At 46.1% G+C, this 12615-nt stretch overlaps 1 non-coding gene across 1 annotated transcript; it reads right to left on the bottom strand.

Annotated features, from left to right (window-relative positions):
• Window positions 1-12542: 12542 nt before the first annotated feature.
• On the bottom strand, window positions 12543-12615 carry trnaa-cgc (transfer RNA alanine (anticodon CGC)). The gene has a single exon. It is a non-coding gene; the product is annotated as a tRNA-Ala (tRNA).

Raw genomic sequence — 12615 nt, 5'->3', positions numbered from 1 at the left:
TAAAATTTGGACTCATCAGACCAAAGGACAGATTTCCACCAGTCTAATGTCCATTGCTCGTGTTTCTTGGCCCAAACAAGTCTTCTTCATTTATTTGTCCTTTAGTAGTGGTTTCTTTGCAGAAATTCGACCATGAAGGCCTGATTCACGCAGTCTCCACTAAACAGCTGATGTTGAGATGCGTCTGTTACTTGAACTCTGTAAAGCATTTATTTGGGCTGCAATTTCTGAGGCTGGTAACTCTAATAAACTTATCCTCTGCAGCAGAGGTAACTCTGGGTCTTCCTTTTCTGTTGCTGTCCTCAGGAGAGCCAGTTTCATCATAGCGCTTGATGATTTTTATGACAGCACTTGAAGAAACTTTTAAAGTTCTTGAAATTTTCCGGATTGACTGACCTTCATGTCTTAAAGTAATGATGGACTGTCGTTTCTCTTTGCTTATTTGAGCTATCCTTGCCATAATATGGACTTGGTCTTTTACCAAACTGTCATGTTCATCGTAAGGAGTGGACCAAAATGCAGCGGGTATATTGATCATCTTCTTATTTATTGAAGGAACAAACACTTAAACAAAACAAATGATGAAAACAGTCCCGTAAGGTGCACAGACTATACAGGAAACAACCACCCACAAAACACATGTGAAACAAACCCCAACTAAATATGGCCTCCAATTAGAGGCAATGACAACCAGCTGCCTCTAATTGGAGGTCCTACCAAAACCCCAACATAGAAATAGAAAAACTAGATAAACACATATAAATAGAAAATGTAGAACATAAACCAAAAACCCGAACCACCGTCAACGACGGCTCCCGTGCTACACCCCCCCCCAATCCTCCAACTACGGAGGTGGCTCTGGCCTTTGTCCCCAATCTAACCTGCCCACCCCTGCTGAAGGCTCAGGGCTGTAGACCACTGCTGAAGGCTCTGGGCTGAGGTGCGTCGCTGGAGACTCAGGGCTGAGGAGCGTCTCTGCAGGCTCCAGGCTGAGGAGCGTCTCTGCAGGCTCCGGACTGTGGGCCGTCTCTGCAGGCTCCGGACTGTGGGCCGTCTCTGCAGGCTCCGGACTGTGGGCCGTCTCTGCAGGCTCCGGACTGTGGGCCGTCTCTGCCGGTTCCGGACTGTAGGACGTCGCCGGAAGCACTGGACGGGGAACTGTCGACGGAAGCTCTGGACGGGGAACTGTCGCCGGAAGCTCTGGACGGGGACTGTGCACCGAAGGCCTGATGCGTGGGGCTGGCTTTGGAGGCACCAGACTATTGACACGCACCTCAGGGCTAGTGCGAGGAGCAGGAACAGGATGTACTGGACTGGGCAGGCGCACTAGAGGCCCGATGCGTGGGGCTGGCTTTGGAGGCGCCAGACTATTGACACGCACCTCAGGGCTAGTGCGAGGAGCAGGAACAGGATACACTGGGTCTTGAAGACGCACTGGAGGTCTGGAGTGCACGGCCTGCACAACCCGTCCTGGCTGAGTTGTTACTGTAGCCCGGCACGGGCGGAGTGCTGGCACAGGGCGAACTGGGCTGTGCTGAGGAATGATGGCTGCCGTGCGTAGAGCAGGTGCAGGGTAGCCTGGGCCTAGGAGACGCACTGGTGGCCAGATGTGCTGAGCAGGCATACTCCTTCCTGGCTGGATGCCTACTCTAGCATGGCACTTGCGGGGGGGCTGGTATCGACTGCACCGGACTGTGCTTGCGGATGGGCGAGACCGTGCGCACTTCCGCATAGTACGGTGCTCTCCACGCCAACCGCTCCCCATAATAAGCACAGGGAGTTGGCTTAGGGCTCACCCCTGGCCCAGCCAAACTACCCGTGTGCCCCCCCCAAAAAAAATTGGGGGGCTGCCTCCTCTCCTCCTGAAATGGAGGATAATAATGCCTCATACCTCCGTCGTTCTGCCTTTGCTGCCTCCAATTCTTCCTTCGGTCGCTGGTACTCCCCAGCCTGCCTCCAAGGTCCCTTTCCATCTAGGATCTCCTCCCATGTCCATGACTCCATGTAGCTCTCCTTCTGCTCCTTCCTCCGCTGCTTGGTCCTTCTTTGGTGGGTGGTTCTGTCACGGTCGTCGTAAGGAGTGGACCAAAATGCAGCGGGTATAGTGCTCATCTTCTTATTTTTTATTAAAGAAAAAACACTTAAACAAAATAAACGACAGAGTCCAATAAGGTGCACAGACTATACTGGAAACAACCACCCACAACCACAAGTGAAAAACGAACACACTTATATATGGCCTCCAATTAGAGACAACGACAACCAGCTGCCTCTAATTGGAGGTCATTGAAAAACACAACATAGAAATAGAAAACTAGAATAAACATAGAAATAGAAAATATAGAACATAAATCAAAAACCCAGAAACACACAAAACAAACACCCCCTGCCACGCCCTGACCAAACTACAATAACAAATAACCCCTTTTACTGGTCAGGACGTGACACAAACAGGGCTATCTTTTGTATACCAACCCTACCTTGTCACAACACAACTGATTGGCTCAAACGCATTAAGGAAAGAAATTCCACAAATTAACTTTTAACAAGGCACACCTGTTAATTGGAATGCAATCCAGTTGACTACCTCATGAAGCTGGTTTAGAGAATGCCAAGAGTGTGCAAAGCTCTCATCAAGACAAAGGGTGACTACTTATATATTTTTGATTGATTTAACACTTTTTTTGTTACTACATGATTCCATATGTGTTATTTCATAGTTTGATGTCTTCACTATTATTTGACAATGTAGAAAATAGTAAAAATAAAGAAAAACCCTGGAATGAGTAGGTGTGTCCAAACTTATGACTTGTACTGTAATTGCTCTGTAATGACTTTGGTAACTAAAAGGTAATTACCTAGACATGTTACTGGCTGTGCTGCTCTTCCTGACACTCACTGGAGGACTTCCCTGAGGATAGATAGTTAAAACCCTTTGGCACCTGACACAGATCTAGGATCTGTTTACAATCCCCAAATCCTAACCCTAACCATTAGGATGGGGGGTGAGGAAAACTGACCTAAGATTAGCTTCTAGGGTTCATTTAATTATTCTTGAAGAACGAGGAATAATGAAAGCTGTGTCTGGCAATCAAATTTAGTCTGCAGTGAGACATCATATGACTCTCTGTCTACCACTCTCGCTCTACCCCTCTCTCTTCTCTCTCTCTCTCTGGTCTACTCTCCCTGCCCTCTCATATTCTCTCTTCTCTCTCTGTCTTTCTCACCCTCCCTCCCCCCTTTCCCTCTCACTCTCAAGCCCTCTGCTCTCTTTCCCTTTATCTTTCCCCCACTCTCTCTAGCTCTCAGATAACTTGTGCTCCTCCCTTCATCCTCTGCTCCAATCTGTTCCCCTCTTGAGATCTAACAGAAATACTGTTAATGACCATGGGAATGGGCCTGGAGACGGCGAGAGATGTAGAGAGGGGAGCATCAGTCACAAGATCACATACAGTGGGCTCCAAAATTACTGCCACCCATAACTGGCAATGCACAAACAATACTTTAAAAAAATATTAACAATATAATTATAGAGAAACTCAAAATACCAACATGTGAGAAATACTGTACTTTATTAACCTCTATGGGCTAGCGTCCCACCTACGTAACAGCCAGTGTAATCCCGTGTTGCGTTATTCAAAAACCTCAAAAATGCAAAAACTTCAATTTTTCAAACATATGACTATTTTACACCATTTTAAAGACAAGACTCTCGTTAATCTAACCACACTGTCCGATTTCAAAAAGGCTTTACAACGAAAGCAAAACATTAGATTATGTCAGCAGAGTACCCAGCCAGTAATAATCAGACACCCATTTTTCAAGCTAGCATATAATGTCACATAAACCCAAACCACAGCTAAATGCAGCACTAACCTTTGATGATCTTCATCAGATGACAACCCTAGGACATTATGTTATACAATACATGCATGTTTTGTTCAATCAAGTTCATATTTATATCAAAAACCAGCTTTTTACATGAACATGTAGTTATATCCAAACAGCGGCGTTTTGTTCGTGCGTTCAAGACACTATCCGAAAGGGTAAATAAGGGTGACGAGCATGGCGCAATTCGTGACACAAAATTTCGAAATATTCCATTACCGTACTTCGAAGCATGTCAACCGCTGTTTAAAATACATTTTTATGCCATTTTTCTCATAAAAAAGCGATAATATTCCGACTGGGAATCTGCGTTTAGGTAAACAGACGAAAGAAAATAAAGCACAGGGTTGACTCGGGCACGCGCCTAAGCCCATAGTACTCTGATCGGCCAAAAGCGATAATGTGTTTCAGCCAGAGGCTGCCTCGTTATCGTTCAGCTTTTTCCCGGGCTCTGAGAGCCTATGGAAGCCGTAGGAAGTGTCACGTTAGAGCAAAGATCCTCAGTCTTCAATAAAAAGAGCCAAGATGAAACACAACTTGTCAGACAGGCCACTTCCTGCATGGAATCTTCTCAGGTTTTGGCCTGCCATTTGAGTTCTGTTATACTCACAGACACCATTCAAACAGTTTTAGAAACTTTAGGGTGTTTTCTATCCAAAGCCAATAATTATATGCATATTCTAGTTACTGGGCAGGAGTAGTAACCAGATTAAATCGGGTACGTTTTTTATCCGGCCGTGTCAATACTGCCCCCTAGCCCTAACAGGTTAATGTTTCAATGGAACCCACCAAAATAATTTATTGATTTAATTAAAAATCAATGGCCTCCAAATCAAGGTTTCACAATTAATGGCACCCTTAAAGATTATTGTAAATAACATCTACCAACATTAAACCAGGAATTAAATTCTACTTATTTAAGTTTATCTAAAGAACTATATTGAGCCATTACATTACTTCCTGTTTCACTAGGGTATAAAAATGAGGTAACATACATGCAATATCCCTTTGTCATCCAACACCATGAAGAAAACAAAAGAACTGGCAGTTCAAAAGAGACAGATGATCGTAGACTTTCATAAATCTGGTAATGGCTTCAAGAAGATCCACAAACGATTGAACGACAGCACTGTCAGGGAAATTATTTAAAAAACCAAATGATATGGAACTGTCACGCCCTGACCTGAGAGAGACGGTTTATTTCTCTATTTTGTTAGGTCAGGGTGTGGGGTGGGCATTCTATGTCATTATATTTCTATGTTTTGGCAAGGTATGGTTTCCAATCAGAGGCAGCTGTCTATCGTTGTCTCTGATTGAGAACCATACTTAGGCAGCCTTTTCCCACCTGTGTTTGTGGGTAGTTGTTTTCTGTTTTGTGTTTTCTGTGCCTGACAGAACTGTGCGCTTTCGTTTCCCTTTGTTATTTTTGTTCGAGTGTTTGTTTGATTTAAATAAATAATCATGAACACGTGCCACGCTGCATCTTGGTCACCTCTCTACGACGATCGCTACAGAACTACCCACCACAACTGGATCAAGCAGCGTGCCCGGGAGGAGATGGATTCCTGGTCTCTGGAGGAGTTGGAGGAGAGGATAGACTGGACTTGGGGGCAAGTATTGGAGAGATACAGAAGCCTGCCGGGGAAGCAGGTGAAGGCAGCGAGAGAGGAACTAGCACGGCAAGGACGGAAGCACGAGAGGCAGCCCCAAAAATGTTTTTTTGGGGGGGCACACGGGTAGATTGGCGGAGTCAGGGTTGAGACCTGAGCCAACTCCCCGTGCTTATCATGATGAGCATGTGCCTGCTCCTCGCACTCTCCCGCAAGTGCACCTCCACAGCCCAGTACGTCCTGTGCCTGCTCCTCGCACTCTCCCTCCAATGAGTCTATTCAACCTGGTACGCCCTGTGCCTGCTCCACGTACCAGGCTGTCAGTACGTCTCCTCAGTCCAGACCCGTTCCGGCGCCACGTAAGAAGCCTCCAGTGATGATCCATGGTCCGAAGCCTCCAGTGATGATCCATAGCACGAAGTCTCCAGTGATGATCCATGGCCCGGAGCCTGTAGGGATGATCCATGGCACGAAGCCTCCAGTGATAATCCATGGCCTGGAGCCTGTAGGGATAATCCATGGCAAGAAGCCTCCAGTGGTGATCCATGGCGCGGAGCCTCCAGTGGTGATCCATGGCATGGAGCCTGTAGCGACGGTCCCCAGTACAGAACCTCCTGAGATGGCCTGCAGCCCAGAACCTCCTACAGTACGGAACCTCCTGAGACGGTCTACAGTATGGAACCTCCTGAGACGGCCTACAGTCCGGAACCTCCTGAGACGGTCTGCAGCCCAGAGTCTTCAGCGGCGGTCTGCAGCCCAGAGTCTTCAGCGGCGGTCTGCAGCCCAGAGTCTTCAGCGGCGGTCTGCAGCCCAGAGTCTTCAGCGGCGGTCTGCAGCCCAGAGTCTTCAGCGGCGGTCTGCAGCCCAGAGTCTTCAGCGACGGTCTGCAGCCCAGAGTCTTCAGCGACGGTCTGCAGCCCAGAGTCTTCAGCGACGGTCTGCAGCCCAGAGTCTTCAGCAGCGGCCTGCAGTCCAGAGTCTTCAGCCACGGTCGGCAGTTCAGAGCCTCCGGCGATGATCCACGGTCTGGTTCTTCCGGCGACACAGAAGCGGGGGGATCAGTGGACGGAGTGGGGGCTACGCCCCGAACTAGAGCCGCCGCCAAGAATAGATGCCCACCCGGACCCTCCCCTATAGGTTCAGGTTTGCGGCCGGGATTCCGCACCTTTGGGGGGGTACTGTCACGCCCTGTCCTGAGAGAGACGGTTTATTTCTCTATTTTGTTAGGTCAGGGTGTGGGGTGGGCATTCTATGTCATTATCTTTCTATGTTTTGGACAGGTATGGTTTCCAATCAGAGGCAGCTGTCTATCGTTGTCTCTGATTGCGAACCATACTTAGGCAGCCTTTTCCCACCTGTGTTTGTGGGTAGTTGTTTTCTGTTTTCTGTACCTGACAGAACTGTGCGCTTTCGTTTCCCTTTGTTATTTTTGTTCGAGTGTTTGTTTGATTTAAATAAATAATCATGAACATGTACCACGCTGCATCTTGGTCACCTCTCTACGACGATCGCTACAGGAACACAAATGCATTTTGCCCCAAGGATAGGGAGGAGGATGGTGAAAGAAGCAACAAAATCCCCAAGAATCGATGTGAAAGAATTGCAGGCCTTGGTGGCGTCTTGGGGTCACCAGGTTTCAAAAAGCTCCATCAGATGCCACTTCCACAACCACAGGCTCTTTGGAAGGGTTGCCAGAAGAAAGCCATTTCTGACCCCAAGACACAGACGCAAGTGCTTAGAGTTTGCCAAACATCATTTAAATTATGACTGGAAGAAAGTGCTCTGGTCAGCAGAGACCAAAATTGAACGTTTTGGTAAGGTACAACATCGACATGTTTGGCGTCGAAACAGCGATTCATACAAGGAGAGGCACCTCATACCCACTGTGAAATATGGTGGTGGGTCAGTGATGTTTTGGGTCTATTTTAATTCCAGAGGTCCAGGGGCACTGGTTAAGATTGATGGCATAATGAATTCCACCAACTATCAGGCAATATTGGCTGACAATCTGGTTGCCTCTGCCAGAAGGCTGGGACTGGGCTGTAGGTGGACTTTCCAACAAGACAATGACCCAAGACAATGACCCAAAACATACCTCAAGATCCACACAGAAATGGTTCTGTGACAACAAAAGCAGTGTTCTGCTATGGCCATCTTAGTCACCGGACCTCAATCCAGTCAAAAACGTGTGGGCTGAGTTGAAGAGGCCAGTTGATAAGCGCAAACCCAAGAATGTGAAGGATCTTGAAAGGATCTGCATAGAGGAATGGTCCAAAATCCCTCCAAATGTGTTCTTTAACCTTGTCAAACATTACATGATGAAACACTCCATGCTGTTATTCTTGCCAGAGGTGGTTGCACTAAGTACTAAATGAGGAGTGCTAATAATTATGAATCCTTGATTTTTGTGAAATTTATTTTGTATTAAATATTTGGATGATAAAGTACAGTATTTCTCACATGTTGGTATTTTGAGTTTCTCTCTATAATTACATTGTTTATATTTTTTAAGTATTGTTTGTGCATTGCCAGTCAGGGGTGCCAGTAATTTTGGAGCCCACTGTATGCCTGGTATTAACAAGGCCTTTGCAATGAGACTCGAAATTGAGCTCAGGTGCGTCCTGCTTCCATTGATCATCCCTGAAATGTTTCCACAACTTGATTGGACTCCTCCTGTGGTAAATTCAATTGATTGGACATGATTTGGAAAGGCACACAACTGTCAATATAAGGTCCCACAGTTGACAGTGCATGTCAGAACAAAAACCAAGCTATGAAGTCAAAGGAATTGTCCGTAGAGCTCCGAGACAGGATTGTGTCGATGCACAGAAATGTATACCAAATACCAAAAATACCAAAAATGTCTGCAGCATTGAAGGTCCCCACAACACAGTGGCCTCCATCATTCTTAAATGGAAGAAGTTTGGAACCAGCAAGACTCTTCCTAGAGCTGCCCGCCCAGCCAAACTGAGCAATCAGGGGAGAAGGGCCTTGGTCAGGGCGGTGACCAAGAACCCGATGATCACTCTGACAGAGCTCCAGAGATCCTCTGTGGAGATGGGAGAAACTTCCAGAAGGACAACCATCTATGCAGCACTCCACCCATCAGGCCTTTATGGTAGAGTGGCCAGAAAGAATCCACTCCTCAGTAAAAGGCACATGACAGCCCATTTGGAGTTTTCCAAAAGGCACCATAAGACTCTCAGACCATGAGAAACATGATTCTCTGGTTTGATGAAACCATGATTGAACTCTTTGGCCTGAATACCAAGCATCACATCTGGAGGAAACCAGGCACCATCCCTACGGTGAAACATGGTGGTTGCAGCATCATATTGTGGGGATGTTTTTCAGCGGCAGGGACTGGGAGACTAGTCAGGATTGAGACAACGATAAACGGAGCAAAGTAAAGAGATATACTTGATGAAAACCTGCTCCAGAGCACTCATGACCTTGGACTGGGGCGAAGGTTCACCTTCCAACAGGACAACAACCTTAAGCACACAGCCCAGACAATGCAGGAGTGGCTTCGGGACAAGTCTCTGAATGTCCTTGAGTGGCACAGCCAGAGCCCGGAATTGAACCCGATCGAACATCTCTGGAGAGATCTGAAAATAGCTTGCAGCAACGTTCCCCACCCAACTGGACAGACCTTGAGAGGATCTGCAGAGAAGAATAGGAGAAACTCCCCAAATACAGGTGTGCCAAGCTTGTAGCGTCATACCCAAGAAGACTCGGTGCTGTAATCACTGCCAAAGGAGCTTCAACAAAGTACTGATTAAAGGGTCTGAATAGTTATGTAAATGTGATATTTCAGTTTTTATTTGTAAAAAATTTGCAACAATGTACAAACCCCTGTTTTGATTTGTCATTATGGAGTATTGTGTGTAGATTGAGGACATTTTTTTTGTTAATCAATTTTAGAATGAGGCTGTAACTTAACAAAATTTGGAAAAAGTCAAGTTGTCTGAATACTTTCTGAACGCACTGTACACACACACTCATGTACAGAGGAAAGCACATAATGCACACCCACAGATGTACATGTATGACCGCACACACACTTGCAAACAAAATTCTGTTTTGCTGCAGAATTAGACATTCATCCAGGTTCTCCAACTGTTACATTTCTAAGTTGCGCCTAACATCACATTTCTACGTGTTTTGTTCCTCCTGCTTCTCTGTATTGTTCCATTTCTCCAAACATCGCATTTTTAGGCACTCATTCCAAATGGTTAAGGTAAGGGTTAAGATTCAAATAAAAATTCTGTGTCCTCAACTGGGATCGAACACACAATCTTCTGATCAAGATTTATGAGATTATGCCCATCAACCATGCCTGTCCACAATGCCCAAGCAAAACCCAAGCCTACTTGATGGTAATAGCACTGTTGCGCCTAGTGGGTGGTTTTGAAGGCATTTCCCGACGTCCTCAGGACATGGATAGCCATCCAATTTCGACGTCAATCTTGAATGATCTCTCTGAGCACGCAAGCACAGGCACGCACACACACACATACACACCCACACCCACACCGACCTAAAACCATTTAACCAATTACTCCACTCCTGTAATCCATACAACTCACTGCTCCTGCTCATCGTTCACATAATTTGGGCTCCTGAGTGGTGCAATGGTCTAAGACACTGCAACTCAGTGCAAGAAGTGTCACTGCAGTACCTGGTTCAAATCCAGGCTGCATCACATTCGGCTGGGATTGGGAGTCCCATAGGGTGGCACACAATCGCCCCAGCGTTGGCCGGGGTAGGCCGTCATTGTAAATAAGAATGTGTTCTTAACTGACTTGCCTAGTTAAATAATAAATAAATAAATAAATGTTCAACTTGATTTCCCATATAAACTCAGCAAAAAAATAAATGTTCTGTCAACTGCGTTCATTGTCAGCAAACTTAACATGTGTAAATATTTGTATGAACATAACAAGATTCAACAACTGAGACATAAACTGAACAAGTTAAACAGACATGTGACTAACAGAAATGGAATAATGTGTCCCTGAACAAAAGGGGGGGGTACAAAAGTAACAGTCAGCTGCATTAGCCAGCTGCATTAAGTACTGCAGTGCATCTCCTCCTCATGGACTGCACCAGATTTGCCAGTTCTTGCTCTGAGATGTTACCCCACTCTTCCACCAAGGCACCTGCAAGTTCCCAGACATTTCTGGGGGGAATGGCCCTAGCCCTCACCATCCGATCCAACAGGTACCAGACGTGCTCAATGGGATTGAGATCCAGGCTCTCGCTGGCCATGGTAGAACACTGACATTCCTGTCTTGCAGGAGATCAAGCACAGAACGAGCAGTATGGCTGGTGGCAGGAAGGGTACCACATGAGGGAGGAGGTGTAACGCTCATTCCTTTGACGATAAGCGCGAATTCCGACCATCATCCCTGGTGAGACAAAACCGCGACTCGTCAGTGAAGACCACTTTTTCCCGTCCTGTCTGGTCCAGCGACGGTGGGTTTGTGCCCATAGGCGACGTTGTTGCCAGTGATGTCTGGTGAGGACCTTCCTTACAACAGGCCTACAAGCCCTCAGTCCAGATTCTCTAAGCCTATTGCAGACAGTCTGAACACTGATGGAGGAATTGTGCGTTTCTGGTGTAACTTGGGCCGTTGTTGTTGTTGCCATCCTGTACCTGTCCCGCAGGTGTCATGTTCGAATGTACCGATCCTGTGCAGGTGTTGTTACACGTGGTCTGCCACTGCGAGGACGATCAGCTGTCCGTCCTGTCTCCCTGTAGCGCTGTCTTAGGCGTCTCACAGTACAGACATTGCAAGTTATTGTACTGGCCACATCTGCAGTCCTCATGCCTCCTTGCAGTATGCCTAAGGCACATTCACGCAGATGAGCAGGGACCGTGGGCATCTTTCTTTTGGTGTTTTTCAGAGTCAGTAGAAAGGCCTCTTTAGTGTCCTAAGTATTTATAACTGTGACCTTAATTGCCTACCGTCTGTAAGCTTTTAGGGTCTTAACGACCGTTCCACAGGTGCATGTTCATTAATTGTTTATGGTTCATTGAACAAGAATGGGAAACAGTGTTTAAACACTTTACAATGAAGATCTGTGAAGTTATTTGGATTTTTATGAATTATCTATGAAAGACAGGGTTCTGAAAAAGGGACGTTTCTTTTTTTTGCTGAGTTTATGTCGTAGATACATTGGACATGTAAAAATGACTCACCAGAGCTCTCACATAAAAACATAATTAAGCATATAAATAGACTCCCCTCTTTCCCACTCCTCCCCTTCACCCCCAACAAACCTCCAACTATAAGAGGAGGATAAAAATATGAATGTTTGAAGACAGGGGTAAGAGGGTGCACTGTATTCTAACCATGAACAGTATGTTTATGTCAATATTAGTGTCATCCTTTCAAACATACAGAACATACAGAGCCAGTGGTCATGGTGACACACTACATGTGATAGGACGGGCATCACTGATCTGTTATTTGGTCTATCTGTTATCTAGTCAGGCTGGGCACGTACATGCTTTTCAGATTGTACTGCCTCTGTCTGTCAGGGATAAAATGATGTGCAGTGGACTTGTGTGGTCATGCAGGACTGTCTGGAAGGCACCTCAAGTATTTGATACATGTTTGACCCAGGTCTGTTTCGCAACCGCAAACCACCCAAAGCTTTACACCATGAAAAGGTCAGACTGAAATTAGCCAATTAGGCCCAATTGTTCTCACTGATCTACTGTAAATCACCATTCTGACAGTGACAATGACATCACTCAGAAGCTGTAATCCTAATTTGACTGACTACTGTACTGTAAGTGTTGGCTAACCCAGATACAGAGCAGACCTGGGTCAAATAGGTATTCGGTTAAAATCAAAAAGATAATATAGGACAAAACACGCCTCACGACAAGAGAGACAACACAACACTACATAAAGAGAGACCTAAGACAACAACATAGCAAGGCAGCAACACATTACATTTACATTTTAGTCATTTAGCAGACACTCTTATCCAGAGTGACTGCATACATTTCATTTTAAAAAAATCCATAGTAGTCCCCCGTGGGAATCGAACCCACAACCCTGGCGTTGCGAACACCATGCTCTACCAACTGAGCCACACGGGC

The sequence above is a fragment of the Salmo salar genome, chromosome ssa17 (assembly GCF_905237065.1).
Source record: "Salmo salar chromosome ssa17, Ssal_v3.1, whole genome shotgun sequence".
Classification (NCBI taxonomy): Eukaryota; Metazoa; Chordata; class Actinopteri; order Salmoniformes; family Salmonidae; genus Salmo; species Salmo salar.
The sequence above is the reverse complement of the archived record's forward strand: the minus strand, read 5'-3'. Positions and strand labels throughout refer to the sequence as shown.